Source organism: Amblyomma mixtum, chromosome 4, assembly GCF_055824585.1.
Source record: "Amblyomma mixtum isolate Tamu chromosome 4, ASM5582458v1, whole genome shotgun sequence".
Classification (NCBI taxonomy): Eukaryota; Metazoa; Arthropoda; class Arachnida; order Ixodida; family Ixodidae; genus Amblyomma; species Amblyomma mixtum.
Genome location: NC_143015.1, coordinates 29,505,458 through 29,529,690, shown reverse-complemented (window position 1 = coordinate 29,529,690; position 24,233 = coordinate 29,505,458). Strand labels below are relative to the sequence as shown.

Genomic DNA, 24,233 nt, shown 5'->3' with positions numbered 1-24,233 from the left:
CGGGGCAGTCGTTTGCTCATCTATATTCTGCCCGCGCATGGCTGCAGGGTCTTCTGATTTAGAGGAAATATATGAAAACTTAAAGCTTTCAGAAAAGTTTCTATTCTATTAGGCTGTGCCGCTCCCAGATCTGCGCAGGAAAGGTAGCCTGAACTAGGATATAGTAATGAAACGTTGCTACAGGAGTAAAGAACTGCCTTCACCATGCGCCTATTTATATATGCGCCATCCCAGAGGTTTACTCCCCCCAGCCTCATTTTACTTTTTTGTGTGAAATAAAGCTGATATGATAGCTCCGCTCATGAAAGCGCTTGCACCTATAGCGCTACTTGCTTTTGCGCGTATACTATATGACACACTAAAATCGCGCCGAAAAAATTCAGTGTCCTTGCTACCCCTTACTTTCTTATTTGAAGCAGGCAGGCAAGGTTGGTTTGGTTTATGGGGTTTAACGTCCCAAAGCGACTCAGGCTATGAGAGATGCCGTAGTGAAGGGCTCCGGAAATATCGACCAAAGGGCGCTCATACACCCCCCCCCCCCCGACCCCGCCCACCTCCAAATCCGAAAGACGCCGCGGTGACGCGGCTTGCAGAAGAACAAAATACTGGAGGCAAGCCTCTTCCCATCCCTCCCCCCATCTTGACTTTGTCTCTTGCTGCCTCCTTCAAAACAATGCAAAAAACCTGGAGGATTGCGAAAGCAACGAGGAGAGAGAGAGAGGCGATGGAGAGCGCGCGGCAGCGGCCCCGGGACGCTAGCTATGCGCCGCTACTGCGCATGCGCAACTGGCGAGCGCGGCGGCAGCACCTCTAAGCCACCCGCGCAGCGCCGGCGTCGGCCCGCCAGCTGTGCGCCGTGTGACGTCACTGCTCCTTGCGCATGCGCAGTGTGGCCTTTCGTCAGCTCCGCGAAATGGCTCGGTGACTCGCGTAGTGTTGCTTTCGCAATAAAAAGCCAACGTGAGCCCTCCCTGTGCGCGAAGCTTCCGGCCCGAACGCGTTGCGATGCGTGACGTCTCGGCGTACTAGCGCCGCAGCAGCCTATCCATGTCTGCCATGTTAGGAATACTACGATATACAGTTCGACGTTTTTCGCCGTTTTTCGCACCTGTCCTGTGCGCTGCTTGGTTCCTACGGTCCTGACGTGCTAGCATCTCGCAATGCGCTCCGAAGTCCGCGCTTCGCCGCGCGTTTCGAATGAAAGGGACTTCCGCCCCTCCAGTAGTAAAACGGTAGGGCGGCCCGACGTAAAGAAATCTACAGGCGTGAAAAGGACACTCGCTAAATAGGGTTGACACTGACGAAAGCAAATGCATATATGGAACGATCCACTCGCTAACAGGCTGAGGCGGTCTTTCGATCGTTCAATGTGCGGACAAAATGTCTCAACGCGATTTCTTCATTTTATATGCACGCAGCGACCGCTGTCGGCAACGAATAAGCAAAAATTGCTAATAGATTATGCCTGCAGTGGTATCTACAAGCAAAAAAAAATAGTATGTGATTCAACTCGACCGAACCAAGTTAACGATAGCGAAAGCTTCCGCGCGCAGCTTTCCGTTATACAGTATACAACTCATGACGCTGATGTCACACCCACCCTCAATGACACCACAATGACGCGGTATCCCGCGAAGGTCACGTGACTTCTTCCAGAGCTCTACACCAGCTGTAAGGTCAAATGTCAAGGTCATGGGCAAAGTCAAATGGCAAGGGTCAACATCAAAGGGCCAGGGGGGTTCACTGAGTGGACCACACATTTCAAAGCATATGCGGATAGCAACACCAGCCATAGGCTCGAACCAGAACCAGACATAAGCGCATACCAAAACCAGCCTTAGCTCAACCAAGGTCATTCAAAGTAGCTGCTAGGCACACGAAGTGTGACTTAGGTATCTCCGTGTAGCATTCGCTACAAAAAAAAATCGCTGTGATTCAATGCGGCTTGAATCTAAGCCTACTAGTGAAAGTTTTCAAGTTTCAAGTTTATTTAAAACGCACATAGTAATACAAATACAATAAAATCAGTACAGAAGGAGGTCCCATAGTACACGACTGTCGGGGGGACCTCCTTGAACAAATCAAGTGGGGTAAAATTGCAAAGAATGGAAGGCAGTGTATCAATTAGCATAAATAAACAATCTACAAAAAAAATTACAATGTTATGTGTGAAAAACGGAACAAAAAGTATATACAGCAACGACTATGAAACATAATGCAAAGAAAATGAGACTTTAAACAAGGATTACTACTGTTTAGGCATGCGAACTACACAGGAAATTAAGTACTCTTTAATGCGGTGATGAAATGAGTGAACAGTAAACGACGCTTTAATTTCACATGGCAAAGTATTCCAACAGGATATGCCGGCAAATATTGTGGTAAATTTTCCATAATTAATCCTCACTTTAGGTAGAACAAGATTATTACGCTGTTGAAACCTAGTAGAATTAGTATTTATAAGCTGATCAGGAAAGCCATCAATATGAGCATGATGATTAATTACCTTGTAGATAATGATGGATAATTTCACAGTGAATAACTGTTGAAGTGGAAGTATGCGCAAGCTATGATAAAGTGGTAAAGAGTGTGTTAGGAATGAACTGAATGACATGAGCCTGATGGCCTGATTCTGAAGGCGCTGAAGTCTTTCAATGTGAGTGAAATATGTATTTCCCCAGGAGGACAAACAGTAGCTAAGGTGACTGTGGATATATGCATAATATAATGAACGTAAGATGTGCGGTTGAAGGTATGCACGTGTTTTGATTATGATATGAATGCCGAAGGAAACCTTATGCATGAGTGATTGGACATGGAGATGAAACTTCAAGTGCTTATCTAAAGTGACCCCAAGGAATCTGAAAGATTCGGAAATATGCAGTGCATGGTTATCAAGTGTTATTGATGGTGGAATATTTATGATTCTGAGAGGAGAGTGAAATAGCATCAAAGTTGTTTTTTTGGGGTTCATTTGCAGCATGTTATTTTTGCACCACTGGCTGATATTATTTAGGTCTATGTTAAGTTTATGCTGAAGTGTGGTGGTGGATTTGTCTGAAGCGTAAATGGTTGTATCGTCCGCATATAATACGCATTTTGTGTGGTTTAGTGCGATAGGTAGATCATTAATGAATAGTAAGAACAGTAACGGTCCCAGTATTGATCCCTGCGGAACACCTTGGTTTATAGTCTGAGAGGTAGAAAAAGTGTCGTTTATAGCAATAACTTGTGATCGATTACTTAAATAACTGCATATGAACTGAAGAGGTCGACCGGAAATACCAAAAGATTGTAGCTTATGAACAAGTATGCGGTGGTTAATTGAGTCAAAAACTTTTGTTAGATCGATGAAGATTGCTCCTACAATTAAGCCATTATCAATGGCTTGTTTGGCATGTTCAATGAAATTTATCAGTGCTAGTTCGGTAGAATAACCCTGTCTGAAGCCAAACTGTTCAGAAGATAAAAGTTTAAATGTAGTAAGATAGTTCATTATACGCGTGCAAAAAAGCTTCTCAATTACTTTGCTGAAAAAAGGGAGAATGCAAATGGGACGGTAATTATTGATGTAGTTGCGATCACCTGCCTTAAAAATTGGGATAATTTTACCAGTCTTCAGACAATCTGGAAACACACCTGCCTTGAACATTTTGTTAATTATTATGGTGAGAACTGGGGATATGTTAACTGGGGAGCTGTTAAGCATTGTCTCTACTGCCTCAAATCAAATGTCAAGGTCAAGGGTCAAGGGCAAAATTGAAGGTCACGTACGCATGGTCATAGCTATACACAATACGATCACTACCATAGCTTGGGCCATATAACGACTTAGTTGAGTTCGGTTTGAGCTTGTGCGGCACTAAAGGTCATTTTCTGATCCACATCAAAATCGAAAGTTCTACACCGAGGAGTAGAGTTCTCGGCCTATAAAACAACTGGGGCGAGGAAGGTCAAAGAAAAATAATGCGCAACGAAACGCCATGAGGGGCCGCCGTCCATCCCCGCCCCACCCCCCCGCAAGAATTATCCCGGGTAGCAAAAAGCAAGTCAATAATAATTTTCAAGGCGTGGCCAAGATGACATGACTTATTACACGCCTTCTGCAAACATCGGACGACAAGAGCGAATTTCTTTTCCGGAGGCTAGTCCACGAGGAAGGAGAGAAAACAATCTCGAACAAGGAACCGAAGGAGTGGAGCATGGCGAGGTGGAGAGATTGCGATAGCTGCAACTCTGCTATTAATGAGTCTTTTCGAAAAATATTTGTGGCCGCGCGTTCCGGGGACAGTCCCTTGCAACCAATGATGCAGGAAACATTTTAGACCACCGGGCGGTCAGGAACTTTTTAAGGCACGTAATTTATACGAAATGAGCCATCGATGAGTATACATTAACCATACGAAGCATAAGTATTCCTAACCGGGAACTGTACATTACAAGAAGTTAGCAAGCTCAGCGACCGCGAGAATTGCCATGAACTTTTGCAAATACTGCTTTCGCGTTTTGCACATCTATGGCAGAAAAAAAAGGTTCGATAATAAAACTGGAATCCTGCAACAGATACCACCACGAAATGTGAAGTGTCGGCTCAAAACAACTACATGAGCCAGTGATAGTACCGGAATCATTCCATATGCAAAACTGAGCAGCCAGAAATGAAACGTTGGTGCAAAAAGTTTTTTCATCTCTCTAGTCTTAATTGTATCACTTCGTGGTGGAAAACTTAAAACCCATCTGAAAAGTTGCGTAACATGGTTCTCCTAGTCGAGCGACGGCCCGAGAACTGACGCGCTTTCAATCGTTGCCTTTAAGTGCAGTCGACTACAGCGTCCATGCACCTTTTTTCCGCACGAGGCCCTCTAGAGCGGAGGCGGTCACGCGCTTGAAAGTATTCTAGTCCACTACATCGAGGCGAAATGAGAGAGAGGCGAACGCTCAGAAAAAGTCAGACGAATGTAAAGCAGAAATTTGGGCAAGTTGGTACGTATTCATTTTTGAAACAGCGCAACAAAGACGGGACGTGGAAACTGAGGGGTAAAGACAAACAGGCGCTGACTAACAACTGGGTTTATTGAAAAAAAAAACACACAAATATATAGACAGAGTTAGGAAAGATTAATCGCCACAGTAGTCAACTCATGCCACATGTGACGCCAGATACCCAATCTCCCCTTCGGAAAGGGCGACCGATGGACAACTAATGCACGTTGCGCCCTTCTCACGTATAAGAAAAGCTTCAATAACTTCGCGCGTCATCTTATCACTATGGCGGAACACGATATTGGTGTTCTTATAGTCGGGGGTACATTTGCATTTCTTGCAACGGAATGCACATTTAGCGAGAGGGTCTCCTGATTCTCTTTTTTCGTAATCTTTTTCATGTTTACATTTGCACTTTCTGCAGTGGACCGCCACGTGTGACAGGGGGTCTTTTTTTCTGGTGTTCTCATGTTCCATGAGTCGCTTGTGAGGCATCTTCCTGTTTGGCCAATATATATGGCGCCACACGAGAAGTTTCCACGTCCCGTCTTTGTTACGCTGTTTCAAAAACAGACGAATGTAGCCAGACTGTACGGTTTCGACAGCTGAATATGTGGTCGCCTCGAAGAGCGTGCTTCAGAGGGAACGAAGGCGATTAGTCGAACGCCGCATCAGTGTCCTAACTCAAATTGTTGAATCGCCGCGAAGGAGGCTGTGCAGATATGGGCTCCTCTTATAGACACCAAGTTAATTAAAAAATACATCGCATCAAGAATAGCGCAGAGCTCCATCATGAGCGGGTCTGGGGGTAGCCATGACGTGTTGCCGATTAGGGATTATCTCGCAATGTTTCCGGCTAGTAGTTGCCGGTCTTCCACATCTTTCTATTACCGATGCAACCGTGTAAGCTGCACACGTTCTTTTTTTTTCTAATTGTCGGCTTGGATTTACAATGGAGTTTAACGTCTTGTTTGTAGCTAGTGTCGTCTATGCAAAGAGAAAGGGGCTCTACGATTTCCTGTATCTATGCTGTCAAATCTATCTACACCGCTGCAACGGACGTAACATACTTTCTCTTTAGATGTTTTGGTGCTGCTGGCAGTCCAATAAGGTCAATCAGTGTGTTCAACTGCGATATTCCTGGAGATTCGGGATGGGCGTAAGTTTTGGCTAAGCTTTAATGGTAAGCATTTTATTCCAATTTGTTGTTTGTAGAGCTGCGCACTAGTCTCTCATCTCGTCACTCGAAGGAACTGAACCTGCTACATGTGTGGTCATTTCTGTCCTTGAGCCTGCTCCCATAGATGAGGCGCCTTTGGTGAAGTGTAACGTACTCGCTCCTGCTTTCACTATCTTATGGAGCCATTGTGTGCCTTTGCTTGACCTCTGTACGCGTAGTGCGAGGACTATGCTCGTCCACATTTTCTAATGTCAGGGTACCAATTTAGAGCGTGATCATTTAGCTTTTAATTTCTCTTTTCCGTCATTGTAATGCACGTGGATGAAGGCTCACTTCTTTTCAAAAATTCAATTATCTCGCTGTTCAATATAAATGATTCTCCTCCTCTGCGCCTCGAGATATTCATGATTGTCATTGGTACAAAATGCGCGTAAATCATCAACTCTATAGGGGGTATTTCTCTTAGTTTCCAATACAATGGCGTGAAAGCTTAAATAAATTATAAAGCGGATAATGCTGAACTTTGTGGCACTCTGCTATATCGGGCGCAATTATCGCTCTGTTCTCCGTTCAGCCGGATAGAGAATGTCCTCTCTTTAATCAGGTTGCGAGAAATCTTAATCTGCTTTGCAATTCGGAAACCTTCTATGTTCACAAGCATCTCCGCGTGTGACGCATCACGTCCGCTGCCACCACTGTGCGTACAAGATGGCTGTGAGGCGACACACGGACGATCTCTACAAGCAGTGTAGAGGTCGGACCTGAAACTTAATTTGTCGTGGATGATATTCATCCTCATTTTCAGGTAACCATAAAACGTACCTGGCAATGAACTTGAGCTAAATTTAACAAATTACCGGCGCCCATGCAGAACTTTTACCGAATTCGCACGAAACGGCCAGCGGGCTTACTTCTGCATCACATCTCGTGCTCGCCTTCTTTTTAAATGTCAGTCGAGGCCGCAAACGAAAAAAAAAAACGTACCGATAAAAGTGCTAGTGACTAGTCGTAAACTCTCCTGGACAGTACAGAAGTCAGATCGATGCAGCACTTGCAAACTGCATTTTCTTATGTCTCCCCGCGACAGATTTCACACAATTACCGTCATCTTTAACAATCTGAATACGCATCTTTCAAGAGAAAGGTCTTTCTTATGTTTCCAATTAACCTGGTACTTGTTACAAAATTGTGCCTTAGGCATTAACTCAGCCGCCGCTCACGTTTATTTATCAAGTTTCACCGGACGGGAACACTACAGATTCCAATCTGACGTAATAACGCTTTGGGAACCTGGAACCTAAAAAAGTGAAAGCCACACTTCATGGCTACGTGAAACATCATGTTCTCATTTGGATAGTTCTAACATTTTAGTTACAGTGCTCGCTGAGTTGCCCAGAAGAGATGGCAGTAGAAACACGACTAAACGTAAATTCTGAAAAACAAAAGAAATCACTATTAAGAGTACTGAACAATGAACGTAGGCTGCGACTTTGCCATGTACACAGCTATTCACATAGCGTCTGCAAAAGATTTCTACACACTAGTTTTTTCCTGTCACATCACTGATAATAATGTATCAACTTATTAACCTGAAGCAATCAACGGATTCCTAAGACAACTAAGGAACTAAGTACCTATCGCGCGATTGCAGCGTGCGGGGACAAGTTGCAGCGACAGTAGAGGGTTACGGTGAAGATGTTGAGATGTGATGAAGCAAATTATATATTTCCGTATTATCATTACTTATTTGAAATGCTAGCTTATAATAAGAGCACTTGTCTGATAGAGTAGTATTCTGCTGTACGTAAGAAAATGTTCTACTGCACATTTAGAAATTCATTTTTAAAGACGATATTGCATTCTTGCACTCATCTAAAGCATATTAGCCCAGTGAGCGCTGTTTTATGGGCAGGCATAGGATGCGGGTGCTGCACATAGATATCCGTGAAAATCAATGTCTGTGCAGCTGACAGCTGTCACGATCTGTAATCTGGGCAATCCTGGCTTAATTTAATCCATGAGAGGTACAGCAAATACAGCGCTGCTTTGCAAAGCCAGAGAACGTTGACGGCACCTGCTCGTTGAAATTAACGCAGTCTATTCCGCCAGTCGTCCCTCACTCTGCTTTGATCTTATTTTTATTCCTTCTCTCACGATGTTGTTGAACGAATCGCTTCATCTTGTGTGAGACACTAACACGATCATCCGTACCCTCAAACTCGTTTACGTTTGGATTTTCGTTTTGAGTTCCGAATGCTTTCGTGTCAATGCGAGGAGAGGAGAATGGTCAACTCTGTGTTATAAACAGACTGGGATGCTGCGGAAAGGCTGAGTATGAGATACATGTCGGTAAAGGAATTATTCTCACTTTTTTGGTCGTCGCTGAGCGATCGTTTTTAAAAATGAATGCCAACCATTCTACCCAAATCCCCGCTTCGGCATGAATATATGTATACAACTCAGGCAGCAGTTGCTTGGTTAGCTTTTGCAAATTTCGAAAGCTGCAGGCGCCCGTATGTGGCATCAAAAGCGCTTCGGAATCTCATAGCTGCAACTTCTGAACTCACCACGCTTTGCCTAATGCACTCATCAAGCATAAAGCTTACTTCTTTTTGTATTGCTCACTTCGCAAGCAAAGCAGCCGGCGTAATGTGGGAAGTATACTGGCCTTCTTAATCAGTGCAACTGCCCGGAATTTACGTCCTCTCCGCGGTGCATCCAAGCGCGACAATATTCCACCGGAATGGCTCTCTGGGTGTTTTATCTTTGCCTTTCGTTGCCGGGGAGGAGGCGTACTAATAGGAACCCATGATTCGCTTCGTTGTTCTGAAATTAAAACTTCATCCCCTCTAGAAATATTGTTCATTCAGTGTCACGCTTCATTTCCTCCCGTAATCATCGGAGTTTGCTATCGTCCACCTGATTTAACCGATTCTTTTGTTGCTAATTTTCACGAAACACTTCGCGCGATAACAGCGGCTCACCAACATACTCCCATTGTTCTTTTCGGCGACTTTAACTTTCCTGCAATAAACTGGTTCGACCTTTCCATCACTACATGTAAAGATAACATCGAAAGCGATTTTGTCAACACGTGTCTAACCTTTGGTCTGTCCCAGCTCGTATCAAACCCGACAAGACAAAGCAATCATTCCTCCAACATACTCGATCTCGTATTAACTTCTCACCCTGATAACATCCCGCCGCTTCTTCATTTACCAGGACTCAGTGATCATGCCGTAATTCAATCCACGTACTCCTGCCAGTTGTCACACACAAAAAAATACAAAAATCATTAACTCTATACGACAAAGGCAACTATGCAGCCATTAATTGTGAACTAGCTGATTTCTGCATGTGGTTTCTCCGAGATTTTTCAGCACGATCAATCGAAGATAACTGGTAACTTTTCACAAACAAAATGCATCAACTTATAGATAAACATGTCCCTACTATCACCATCACCGAAAAACCATCGTCACCATGGTTCAACAAAGAGCTGAAACGCCTCAGAAACAAAAAGAAAAGGCTTTTTCGATCCGCAAAACGCTTTGACACCGCATCTGCATGGGAAAGATATTATTCTGCAGAAAAAACATACTCATCTTTAACAGGCAAAACTAAACGTACATTTTTCTCGTCTGTTCTACCTTCCATGTTGCACACTAACCCCCTGGAAAACTATAAACCCATCACATTCGAAGCCTCTAACAATACATGACGACGACAACAATCTTATCCCGGAACACGAATCTAGCCACGCTCTTAATAACTTTTTTTCTTCAGTTTTTACTAAAGAACCTGACGGTGACTTACCGGATTTCGCAGCTCTCGGTCACCCAGCTATGCCACAGATTACAATTGATGCTAATGGAATCATGAAACTTATTGAATCATTGAAACTTACTTCTTCATCTGGTGTTGACGGCATAAATTCTAAAATCCTAAAAAATACTAAAAACACTGTAAGTGTAATATTGTGCCACCTCTTTCAGCAGTCCATATCAACAGGTGTCTTTCCACAAGATTGGAAAGTTGGTAAGATCATTCCAGTCCCCAAAAAGGGCTCACCTGTTTCATGCAAAAATCACCGCTCCATTTCTCTCACAAGCGTCTGTTCGAAACTAATGGAACATATTATTTATTCGCATATAGTCAAATTCCTTGTCTCCGTAAAATTCTTTCATACTAACCAGCATGGCTTTTTGAAAGGACGCTCATGTGACTCCCAATTGGCTCTCTTTATTAATGACCTAATCTCCAACCTTGATTTAAACGTTCCTACTGACACTCTCTTCCTTGATTTCGAAAAAGCTTTCGATAAAGTACCGCATAAAAGACTGCTACTAAAGTTATCGTGTCTAAATCTTAATTCGTTAGTATTAGAATGGCTTTCTAACTTTTTGACTAACAGAGAGCAATTTGTCTATGCTAACAATCATTCTTCTCCACGTAACCCGGTCATTTCAGGTGTTCCCCAAGGTACAGTCCTAGGACCTTTGCTTTTCCTCATATATATTAACGATCTTCCTTCCAGTATTTCCTCTACCATCCGTTTATTTGCTGACGATTGTGTAATTTACCGCCCAATCACTAACAGTACTGACGCTGGCATTCTTCAACAAGATCTTAACCGAATCCAAACTTGGTGCGAACGTTGGTTAATGTCTCTCAATATTTCCAAAACATGTTTAATCTCATTCCATCGTCGGCAGATGCATACTCCTTCTAAATACACTCTTTTCGGTTCAGAAGTATCGTCCGTCTCTTCCTGTATGTACCTGGGTATTACTGTAACGCAAAACCTAACATGGTCATCTCATATCACGAACATCGCTAACGAAGCTAATCGTACCCTTGGTTTCATACGGCGCAATCTACGTTTTGCCACCCCATCCATCAAATCATTAGCATACATAACTTTTGTCCGTTCTAAACTAGAATATGCTTCGGCAATATGGGATCCTCACCAGTCTAACCTCTCTTTAACCTTAGAAAAAATACAAAATCGAGCTATCCGTTTCATTTATTCTGACTATTCGTACTACACTAGTGTGTCTGCCTTAAAAACTAAAGCTAACTTACCCAGCCTTGAAACGCGACGAAACATTTCTCGATTGTGCCTCTTTCATATGTTTTATCATTCATCTTTAGGAGAATCAGTCATATCACCTGCTTATCGCCTCTCAAGCCGTATTAACCACCATAAGGCCGTCTAGGCCCCACCGCAAGAACTACCGCTCATTCTCGATCTTTTTTCGTCACGTCATCCCGGGACTGGAATGATCTACCACAGGACGCCGTGCATCACATCAACGCCATCCATTTTAAGAACGCCATCAAGACCGTTATTGTTTAACTGTCATGCCCATCCCTCATGTAATGCCCCATACCAGGGGCCTTTGAGGTATCAAATAAAAAAAAACAGACTGGTGCTGGGCTGCGCAAGGAAGCACTACTAAACGTGCGCGCATGAACCTCTATGTAGTGAATATTTCTGTGCAGTCAAGAGCTTCACGTAACGCCCGAGTCCCGAGGCGGCTAACGGAGGTTCATGATTCTGAAAATAATGTTCTCATGCACGTTCTTGTTATCACTGCATTGCTTAAACTTTAGTGCTATCCATAGATGCTACGTTATTCAAATCCTCTGAATTCGCGTAGTATATTGCCTAACATTTTGCCTAACACATGAGGGAAAGAAAATGCTCTATGAAATGAAAACATCCCCGAATTAAAATTGTCGCACAATAATCTTTTTTCAACACCAAAATTGCCGCACCATTACAAGAGCCCACCGATACCAAAAACTGTTATTTAAAAGAATGAAATATTTTCTACACATAGGAAACAAGCGAAACGCGCTTACATTCCATATTTTAAGGGACGATTAAAGTACTGTTTCCACTTGAAGAGAGAGTACAATATCAAGGGCACATATTCGCAAGTGCTGGTGCCTTTCGAAAAACATAAGCTTTCGAAGCACTGAAAGCAATTTTTGCTGTTCTAGTATTACTGGCCACGATGAAGAATTTCAGCAATGTGTGCTTGGTCATTTTGCATTGCGAAACAAGAAAAAAATTCCATGAAAAACGTTCCACGGATCGGACTACAGTCAGGAATTTCACGTGGGAAGCATATACAGAACTTTATTGCCACGAAGATTGTTTTTGTTTCTTGATTGCATTCAAATTGTGCCGAAAGGAAAAACCTGAGTATACTTACGCCATTAAACCCCAGGCTGTGTATTACGGACCCGCCATACTCCCGCGCGTCCACCACGTTAACAAACACCAAAACCCTGGGAGGCACAGACACGCATCTAAATAGGGCTGCCAGCCAGGCGGCTCTTGCAGGGCAGCATATACTCCACGCACCAAAGCGCACTGCCCAAGCCACAAAGATTTCAAAGGCCGCGGTGATTCGGTGTGGCGGTCCATCACACGACTATTCCAGAGACGAAATAGTCCCATCAAAATTATTATATCACATGGCGCAACACAGTTTTTCTAAAAAGGCAGCAAACAGACAGTGCAGGTTGTGATTTTCATGTCGTTTTTAAGCTTTCTCTGTAATATGTCCCAGAAGAACACAGCATCATTGCACCGAATAAAATAATGGCCAATAGTCTCTGGCGCATTGCACATGGGGCATTTCAGCTTTCATAGCACAAGCATCCCCTTCGCACGAAGGCATGCCATGACAGGGAGCGCCGATATGTGCAGTTAAGAATGTTTTTGCAGCACAAGCAATGCACATTCGCTTAAGACGTTTTAGAAACACTGGGGTCAAGAAACTATAGAAAAGGTCGTCGATACAACTGTATAGGAAACAAATACTCTTTAAGTACTTGAGTCATCCGCCCTATGGAGAGCCTATACAGGTAAGGTAAGAAAAACTTAGTGAGGAAATTGTAGGTGTCCTCAACTTCCTTAAGGAATACCCATAATGGCTCCTCACAAGTGCGTCAACTCGGTGCGAAGAGGAGAGGCAAATTGGCACTAAGGAGCTTAATAAGTGGAAGTACTAAAAGGGGTTGTTTTGTAGCTCTGAAAAAGAAATACACAAAAAAGCTGATTCACGAATAAGAGAACAAGGCCTATCCCACCAGACTCTAAAAAACAGGATGTTACGAACCACAGGTTCCCATTGGGAGCCCCATTACGAAGGTAGCGATATGATGATATAAATCACGATATTAATAGACGATCTAAAATAGTTTGAAGTCCGTGCCGATAAAATTGTGCTGGGTAACATGAATAGCTACGTCGATGATCGGGATGAATACAGAGATCGCAACGGTAAATTAGTGCTCGACTTTTGTGAGCGGCGCAACCTCGTTACTGTGAAAAGGGAAAATAATGTCAGGGCCAATTCTCGCGGAAATTCCTTAATACGACGAAAACCACTGACTACTGCCTAAAGTCTCAGGAAACCTATAGGAAGCTCTCAAAAATCGAAATAGACGTAGAGGGAGAGCACAGTTTAGGAATGATCATAAGCGTGTTAGTCGGCAGGTGGGAGCCCTGATCAAGAGGGAAATGCAGACAAGAGACAAAGAGAACACAGAATTCAACGATGAGCAAATAGCGCTGATAGCAGCTGGCATTGCGAAAGTAATAGAGACAAAACCCATGGAAAACGAGAATTTGATCAGATGTGCTCATCGGTACGAACATCAAACAAGTCAAAGTGGCAAACCACTGGAAACGAAAGAGGAAGCCTCGAAGCTGGTGAAATAAGAAAATTAAGGAGGCCATCGAAAATCGACGGGTGGCTTCAAGGGAACACAGAGAAGCAAATATGATGCAGTTATCTTAAGTGGAAATAGATCAGAAATGGGAATCTTATCGAAAAAATTAACCGGAAGTACGGGCCTTCGTCCAGGGTAAAAAAAAGCAGTCTACTGACCACTGGACGGCGGAAGTTTGAAATGCAACTAATGTTGGGACAAGATATTTCTGGAAGCCTGTGAGCTGGCTGGGAATAAAGAATCAAAGAAAGCAGCAACGAATTCAAGGAGCTGAGGAAAAATATTTGTTCAGAGGGAGACGACGCGATGTACTACATTACATCAGTTATAGCTGAGTCATTTAGGAACGACGATAGGGTAATCTCCCCCAATCATAGAGCCGGAAAGAACAGCATATTACGAGCAGCAAGGAACTTAGAAATGATCAATCTTAACTGGAAAATGGCGGAAACAAATATTCCTAACTGCACATCCCCTGAAATAGCCTAAATTCTAATTAAGCTGGTTATTGAAGAAGGTCCAAGAAGAAAGGAAACGTTGTTAAAGGTATAGAAACATTCATGACAAATAAATTAATTCCGCACAGCTGGTGTTAGGGTAAAATAAACTTGATTTATAAAAGCAAAGGAGATAGGCGCTGGCGATAGAATCAAACAAAGTTTATAAAGAAACAGGAGATAGGATGGACATGAAATCCTTCAGATCGATTACAACAACATCCGTTATATTCACGGCGGCAACGAAGGCTGGAAAATTAAAATTGCACTCTTGGGTAGAAAGCAGTAAGAAAGCCGGGGAACTTGGGAACAGTTCCAGTCGAGAACTTTGCGGTGTTAGAGCGTACATTGTGGGTGAAGTTGATGCGTAGGATGCATGTTTTGCTTTCGCGGATAGTAATTTAAAATTTTTTTTCAGATGTGAAATATTTCGCCTAGGGGCCAACGCGATTGGTGAGTTTAGCCGTTCTATACACAAGTTTCTTTTTATTATGAAGGGGCTTCAGAGTTGACTTGAATCATGATGAAGAAGTGTGTTCAGCTACTTCGATTGTAGGAACGTATGTTACGGTGAGTTGCTGGATTTTGTTTTTGAAGACCGAGCAGCTTGATTCTACCGAACGCTTCGAGAAATCCTTAAGCAACCAGGAACTAAAACCGGCAAGTTTATCGCTAATGCTTGTGTAGTCACCTTTGTCATAGCGGGTTATTGTCTTTTTATGTTTTTTGAACAGGGAAGTTCGGACTGAAACGGTGCGTGTGATATCACGAGGTCACTGAGGCCGGGCAGTTGCGCAAGAAATGAAACGTCATCGGGATGGGAAGATAACTGGAGGTCGAGAATATTAGATGAGTGGTGACTAACGCGCGTGGGGCCGGTAAAAAATAGATTTAAATCGAAAATCATGCAGGCGCTAACGAAGGTGCTTTCGAGGGCAACTGCACCACTTTTTGAGAATTTCGCGATATTTGAGTATTCAAATCTGTATAGGCTGTAGGTAAAGCATGCCAAGTGTTTTTGCACTAGCATTTAAAATAGTAATGTAATCGACCATTGGATTTCGCTCTTCTCCTCAAAGCAACAAAGGTTTGGTTTGGTTTGGTTTAAGGGGTTTAACACGTCCCAAAGCGACTAAGGCTATGAGAGACGCCGTAGTGGAGGGCTCCGGAAATTTCAACCACCTGGGGTTCTTTAACGTGCACTGACATCGCACAGTACACGGGCCTCTAGAATTTCTCCTCCAAAGAAATTCAACCGCCGCGGCCGGGATCGAACCCGCGTCTTTCGGGTCAGCAGCCGAGCACCATAACCGCTCAGCCACCGCGGCGGCAAAGCAACAAAGGAGTGCGGGGAAACTCAGCGTGACCTCACGGAAGGTATGATTTCAAATTACCGCTGCCGTCAGCCACACCCTGCCGTGCCTCGTTGGACGATGCCAAACAACTCACCGCAGGATTTCCCTTCGGTGGCGTTGGTTTTTTCATTTCAAAGCAGGCGTTTATGCGTTGGCAATGTACCGATACCTTCGATGACGTCATCATGCACCCCCCCCCCCCCACTTGGCGTTGTGCGCTGCAGAGAAGCTTGAAGGGTGTCGCGATTTTAATCAGCGATTACGTCCCTATTTCAAATGCTAGCCTAAAAAGACTTCGGATGCTTTACCTGCAAGCTTCACACATTCGACCCTTTTAAGCTAGTTGATTTCTAAAACCTATGCAGTTTCCCTTTAAGTGTTATCTTTGGGTACTGTACGAGCCAGTTTGGACTCGTTTATAGCTGGCAAGTTATAATCGACAAAAAGAAGGATCGGATCGTCCCGGGGAACCGAAGATATTGAATGTCGGGCCTCATGAAAATTGTCTATAAATTGAGAATCAGTGTCCGGCGGACTGTAACATACGCTAACGACTACCTGTTGATAGGAGGACTTGCATGATAAAAATAAAATTTCTACAGGGAAGCTAACGCTTATAACAGAGCCCTACATGTTGAAGTTCAAGTTTATTTCCATTTCAGTAAGAAATGAGGGACTCGAGACAAAAAGTAAGCGATAATTCACTTGACAGCGCTCGGGCCCCATTACATGGCAAAACAGCGAGGTGTCGGTAATAATAGTTAAAGCAGTACATTTACCAGGCATTGTAGCTCTTACTACACATAGTTCACTTTTGTGTGTGTGTTTTAACGGTAAATTTACAATGTGAATGATAAACATAATGAACGAATAACAGCAATTGTGCATAGCAAAAATCCACAAAAAGACATAGAGGAACACACTGCAGGAAACCAGAAAAAAATTACATTTGCGAGAGAAAGAATGAATGTACTGATTTCTTATTAACATTTTCAATATAAACTTTATTTTAGCGAAAATAGTTTAACAGAGTGGACAGAGTATGGGCGAGCATTTGCTGGCCAAAAGTCATTCGTACGAAAGGTACCGTCTAGTTATGAGCAGAACGCGAAGGATATGTTCGTGTAAGTGTTGTTAAATTGGTGATCGAAAGCATTGTACTCTAAGAGGTAGTTATGTGCTGTTTGTAGCGAACTGGTCAGTTATACGAGTAGAGATAGTGTAGTGGCATTATTTAAAAATTCTTAAAAAGCGGCGCGGTATGAGTGCAGTAGTCTTTTTCAGCTATATGGCGAATAGCCTTTTTTGTAGTGCATATATTCGATTTAAATCTGTTTGCGTAGTTGCACCCCATAAAATGAAGCAATAGTGTAGTTGAGACAAGAATAACGAGTTATAGATATGTAGCTTAATTTTCGACAGTAGGAAGAAATGGAGTTTTGCTAAAATACCTACTGTTTTTGCCAGGCGTGAAATTATTTCACTTATGTGCCTATCCTAGAGCATATTTTTGTTGAAATAAACGCCTAGTGTTTTCATTTCATCAACAACTTCAATAGGAGCGTGGCCAAAAATTAGATTATTATTTGGTGACGTTAGGTGACGTTTGGTAGCAGCGAGGACCTCAAACTCGTGCTGATTCAGACGGTCAGAGCGATATATGCCAAAATCAGAAAAAGTAGCCTGAAGTTTTGTGTCGTTCACTGATGCATCTAGACACGTTTGAGTAAGGAGAATGAGATTTCGGAGTCCGTAGTGTCAATGAGATGACGGAGAGCATCACGTTTCGGTAAAATACTTCTGATGTTGGTGTACAGAACATTCAGTGGACGTTGATTATGGTATGCTGAATTCATTGATTGCGCTATGGGGGGAACGGGATTACCTATTGCTTAGTTCGGTCGTAAATATATGTAGTATCGTCAACTTTCATCTTATCGCTGTGGAGCTCGAATTTTAGTTTCTGAGTCTTGGCAAATGCAATCAGGCATTTCGGAGCATTGCGGGTATTTTACGAGCAATCTTCGGAAATGGCGTATCCTTAATCTCTCGATTTTTTAGCTTTGGAAAGCACATGTTCTTTAATTTAAAAAAAAAAGAAGTGTTAACGATGATGGGTCTGTCATTATTCGGTTGAGAGGTACCTATGCGGTGAACTCGCTCAATATCTGATTGTCATCGTGTAATACCTAGACTGTCCTTGCAAACATTCCTTACTAGATTTTCAGACTCAGACCATGTCTTCTGGTCATTGTCATGAAGTTCCAAAAACACGAGGTAAGAGCATCGATTCCTATCTTAAGCGTCACTGATACGGGCGGTCAGCTTAGAAATGTCAGCGGAATGCTGCTCAGTGACAGTCTGGACACTCTCCAGCTGCGTGTGAAGCGATTTCATTGATTAAAAACAGTCTACATTTTTTTATAGTTTCGTTTTTATGTCGTCGTGTGTTTGGTTGTTTGCAGAAAGTGTTAAGTGAATTGATTTGATTTATATTAGGAGCGATGTTCGGCCGGATATAACTTCATCAAGAACAGACAAAGATCACAGATTGTGATAAACGAGTGGTAAAGGAAACCAGGTTTTCCTTACATCACCAGACAATGAGGAAAGTTCCAAGCAGAATTTCAGTGCAGTCACGGGCATTTCCAAGAAGGCAACGTGGCCTCGGCAACACTATAAACGCGACATAACAAGTGCAGGGTGAAAACATGGAATGAAAGTTTGTTACCTGCGCGAAGAATATAGGACTCATGTGAGTACTATGCATCAAAGCGCTGCTGAGCCCACTGAGGAGCTTGCTCATTTCAGCGCCGTTTTATAGGAGGCGCCTGACGTCACTGTCGATGTCATAACTTGATATCCGGTCAGAGTTGGCTGAAAACGGGGCCGTGGCATAGCCGGGGGGGGGGGGGGGGGGGGGTGCAGCAGCCTAGAGACGTAAGTTTCCCAGTTGGTCGTCAGGAGCGGGTGGTAGGCCATCCAGGAAAGTGTATAGCGAGAGATGAGCAGCGGGCGGGGGTTTCTCGAGATTCAAAACGCGGTACGCGGATAGCAGGGCGCCACCAATGGAAGACGGCAACCAAAGCACGACAATTGTCTTCGTGACGAACATAGGAGTAAGTGAGCATCGCCATGTTATACGATGGTAGCTATCAGAGGAGGCAAGGTTGACTGTCAACACCCCTTTAAGAAAGATGTGAAATTATATTTGCTAAACAAGCCTGTTTCCATCCCTTAACAGACGCTGTCTTTCAGCTCTTCCGAACAACACAGAATGTATATATGTTACCTGTGCTACGTGTTATGCTGTGTGGGTTCTGTGTATACAAATATACATAAATGCATAAGTTTTGTAAAGTGCTGAGTTGTGCAGTTAAGGTATAGTTATAATATTGTTACGATTGTCAAATTATCGACCAATTTCACTGACATGTATCTCTTGTAAACTTTTCGAACATATAATATACTCGCACATCGCATCTCACCTTGACCACAACCGTTTCTTCTTTCCCAATCAGCATGGTTTCAGGGCAGGTTTTTCGTGCGAAACTCAGCTGTTCGAACTTACAACTGATCTCCACTTAAATCTAGACTCTGCCTTCCAAAACGATATAATTTATTTAGATTTCGCCAAGGCATTCGATCGCGTCCCTCACCAGCGTCTCTTTTCCAAAATCTCAGCTCTGTAACTTGACCCGCTTGTCTTATCCTGGATCCACTGTTTCTTAACCGACCGCTTGCAATTCACCGTCATCGCCAGTCATGCATCTCAAACTACTAGAGTAATCTCCGGGGTTCCCCAAGGATCGGTTCTTGCTCCATTACTCTTTTTAATCTTCATCAACGATTTGCCATCTGGTATTTTATCATCTTTCCGTCTCTTTGCGGACGACTGCGTCATTCATCGCCGCATCAACAATAGCAGTGATCAGGAATTATTACAGGATGACCTAAGCCGAATTCAGAAGTGGTGTTCAGACTGGCTAATGCAGCTCAACGTTTCTAAATGTAAGTTCATGCACATCTCACGTAAACGTTCGATTCTTCATTTTTCGTACTCCCTGAACTCCATAGCACTGTCTCAAACTAATTCATACCGGTACCTCGGCATCGAGATAACAACCAACCTAACCTGGGCAAATCACATCACTAAACTCTGTGCTAGTGCCTCCAGATCACTCGGATTCATCAGGCGATCACTTTCCATGTCCACCGCAGCCACCAGACAACTAGCATATGAAACGTACATCCGAACTAAACTAGAATACGCCTCAGCAATATGGAATCCTCACCAAGCCTACTTAATAGATTCACTCGAAGCCATCCAGAATCGGGCAGCACGCTTCATCACCTCACAGTATAAATCTCAGCTCAGCATCACAGCGTTGAAATCATCTCTCGGCATCAAGTCATTAGCCTTTCGCAGGAAAACTTCAATTCTTTTTCTTTTTCACAAACTGTACTTTAACTTTCCAGCACTTCGAGAAAACCTTCTACGAACTCCGCTACGATCATCTCGTCGTTTATTTAACTCCTTAAGCATACAGCGTTTGCACGGCTCCACCAATTATTTAAATAAATCTTTCCTTCCCAGTGCGATAGAAAGCTGGAATAACCTCCCCGAACACATTGTCATTGAGACTAACCCTTCCAGATTCAGACAGCTCCTAATCGACCATCTCAACGACAAATAATTTTTTTCTGCACCCTATGCCAGCTTCCAAGCCCTGCAAACTGACCAGCCTGTTCTACTTCCAAAGTTGTAATTTGTTTCTGTTTATATTTCTGCTACACTCTGTCATGACGTGATTATTTGAATTTGTTACTTCTGTCTTTTTTTCGTCTTGTTCTACTTTTTTTTCTATTCTATATTTTATATTTTCTAATTTTTCTGTATTTCCATATTCCTTCTATATTTATATATTCATGTATGACTGTTGAACACCCCTGTACCACCTCCCCCCCCCCCTTATGTAATGTTCCTAACGGGACCCTTAAGGGTTAATAAATGATGATGATGATGATGATGATGATGAAGAGGGCAGTGGCGCGGGACGGAGCGCTCGCGCTAGGCCCATGGCCATTAAACCATATTATCATCTGTCATCAAGTCGTCCTTTTCCTAGGCTTGCCACCACGTAAAAATATAATAATAGTGGCATGGCTTTCATCATCATCAGTCTCACTGCGCCCCCTGCAGGGCAAAGGCCTCTCCCACGTCTCTCCAATTAACCCTATCGTTTTCCAGCTGCTGCCACCGCATTCCAGCAGACTTCTTAATCTCATCCGCCAACCAAAGATTACCTTGGCCGACGGTATTCCACGTCGTCCAGGCGGGGCGTTAGGAAAAGTTTTCAACTAGCTATAGCTGCTCCTCAGTCGAGACTTCATGGGATACGACACTCCCTCTGCCTTTATACGCCCATAAATGTTTTGGGATATCCTAAATGCATTGAAAGCAGTCAAGTGTTCCCCCTTTTTTTTTAATGATGCATGCCTTTTTATTGTCATGCTGCAAAACATATGTGCTGATTCTTGTAATGTATCAGTTGTATATACGTCACCATTTTGCTCTGTGGTGCGAATTTTGCTACCATAGCCTTTGTGAGGCTATGAGCCTTTAGCTCCTGTTCCATTTTCTCTAAAGAGAGAAAAGCAAGCACGCAAGCACGCAAGCAAACAAGCAAGCAGGCAAGCAAGCAAGCAGGTAAGCAAGCAAAAAAGGAAGCAAGCGCCGGGCGGAATTGCCAGCGTTCTTTCCGTCTGTGGTCGTGCTGTGCAGATGCAGTAAATCAGCCTAATTTGATATGAAAAGGAGGACATTTTTGAGGTTCTTGCAGGTCAGCTTTCATTCTTAATTTAACATGGAACTCTACTTCGAGCCATTAATAAGTTAAAAAGCGCACTAGCCCACCTTTATCATGGTGTCATCCAAACCGCACAAAAGGAACAAAGCTCGTTCATTTCAATCAGTCGCTAGCCTGAGTGACGAAAGAAGATTAACAGGCAGTTGTGTGTGCGACGTTTGTTGTAATCGCAGATTCGTACTTAGAAAACTAGAAACAAAAATATAGCAATGGGTAAAACATCTGAGCTGCTCTTTTATAAATCCCTTTCTTCATTGCCTTTCAATTTTTGTGTACAATCTGCCTGACAAGGAAGAGGGATGCAAAGCGCTCTTACAACATAGCGTAAGGCTCGCACTGCTACAAGCGTAAACTCTATAGATTTGGGCATAACTAAAGCTACTATCTTATTAGTACGACATATTTCAACCTAGTGATAGGCTTTCCGTGAGAAGATATATCTCCGAGAAAGTGAAAAAGCAACACATCCTTCAAAATGTACGCGAGCATGAAAGATAAGCAACATCGAGTCCGATCGGCTCCACCAATGCAAAATGACAGGCATTGTGAACACGTAGGTTAAGCCGAAGGGACCATTTAGCATGCTCGTATTCTTCAAGAACTACTTTCTTAGACACGTTGTTACCTCTTGTAGCTGCTGTGACCTTTCATAGAAATTCACATGTGTCCGGCTGCAACAGTCAGCTAAAAATAGCTTTAAATCAATGATCTGGGTACCACCGCGCGCCTTCGTAGCTGCACTGTGCGCTATGGCTTCTCCTTTCTGGTAACGGAATGCGGATACTTGCCTTCAAATACAAGGACGAAGCAGCGAGAGTTGCAAGGCATGAACATCATCTGTGAAGTGCAATTTATTCCCACTCTGAGTAGCTCACGAAACTCAACGCTACAAAAACAGGGACAAAGTTGGTTGTGAAAACTTCGACCAGAAAAAAAAATAAAAATTAATCGTGAAAGCAGACTGGCAAGATGTACGAACTGTCACAAAGATCAAATTTATGTACCTCACAACATAGGAAGGAGACAGCTCATAAGTGGAAGCGTATGAACCTTCCCTCGCTACATTGGTTGCTTTAAAAGGCAGAGCGTTCGCAGCTTTTTAATGATATTAGCAACGTGTTCGTTCGCCTTCTAGCCTTCGCATGCGGTGCTTTAAAGTAGCCACTGTCGATCGAGTCGAGCTATTTTCTGTTCCGTCATCAAGTCCTAGTAGCTTTTTTCTTCTGTCATAAGCTATATAGGTATACACTCATCCCACTCCATTGGAGGGTTGCAGAGCAATTCTTTGCTGGCACATGAAAGCAGCGATTAATATGCTTGAAAAACCTAGACAGGAAAGGATGATGACGCGGTCTTTTATGCTATTCTGCTTCACATACATTTGGCTGAGCTAATGTAGGATGGATGTATCAGTTATTACTATAACGACGATGGATTTAATCTACGCCATTTCCCTCCGTGTTGGTGCGGTAAGCCGCAGCACTTGCACTCTAAGAATGCGTCGTAGATTTCATCATTGCATTTCCTTTATTAAAAACCTCTGCCAATTCCTCCTTATCTCAGTGTTATTAATGTGCCTATAGTCAATTTTTTTTTATTTTGTGTATCAGAAAATATCGTTAAAAAATGAAGGAAAGATCTATTTGCGTTTCGTGATCATTATAATTTTCTGCGAAGCTTTCTTACAATAATTCTATTCTTCTGCGATTTTCCCATACACCTTAAAAAAGCACCTTCGAAAAGGAAGGCCGTCTTATCGCAAGTTGCTACCAACCTATCAAACTCTGCTATTCCAAGGATGACTATATGCTTACTAGCTTAAGAAAACCTGGAAAGTAGTGCGAAAGCAAGATGGCAGCAGGCTAAATAATGATCGGTTAATCTGTATATGATGATAGCGGAAATAATAAGGGATGGCGATTTCATGTCCAAAACAGACGATACTAAATTTAATTTCATTTCATTTCATTTATTGTTTCCTTAAAGGCCCGAAGGCATTACATAAGAGGGGGGGGACATATTAGTTTACAACGGCGATGATGGGAACATACATAACAATAAAAAGAACAAACATACAAACAAACATAAAAGGGGTTGTGTCATATCAGGGTTCCCCAGCAGGTGATAGATCATTCATTAAAGATATATCAAATAATACTCGCTACAAAGAGCGCAGAAGTGATAAAGATCTATGTTAGGTGAATTTTTATTTTCTCGCGCAATGTTTTGTGATCAGTGCGTGCCGCGATGTCGTTAGGCATTGAATTCCAGAGTGTTATTGCGTTGAGAAATAACGAGTTGTTGTAAGCAGACGTGTCGCCACTGATGCGTGCTATCGGGTTACCGTGACTAAGCGGGCAGGACGTCCGTAGTGGGGCGGTTAATAGAGCGTGCCGTGATCTTGCGTTATGATAAAATGTATGAAGTAAGCATAGGCGGGAAACGACGCGGCGTGATCCCAGTGTTGAGAGACGGAGAGACTGCTTGAGGGCGGTGACACTGGCTTCTTTTGAGTAACATGAAGTGATGAACCGAGCTGCACGATTTTGGATCGATTCCAATTCGATGGTGAGATACGATTGTCATGGGTGCCAGA

The 24,233-nt window shown here is 43.1% G+C and overlaps 1 pseudogene; it reads right to left on the bottom strand.

Annotated features, from left to right (window-relative positions):
* Positions 1-21,037: 21,037 nt before the first annotated feature.
* On the bottom strand, positions 21,038-21,190 carry LOC149346052 (U4 spliceosomal RNA; annotated as a pseudogene).
* Between the last annotated feature and the right edge of the window lie 3,043 nt (positions 21,191-24,233).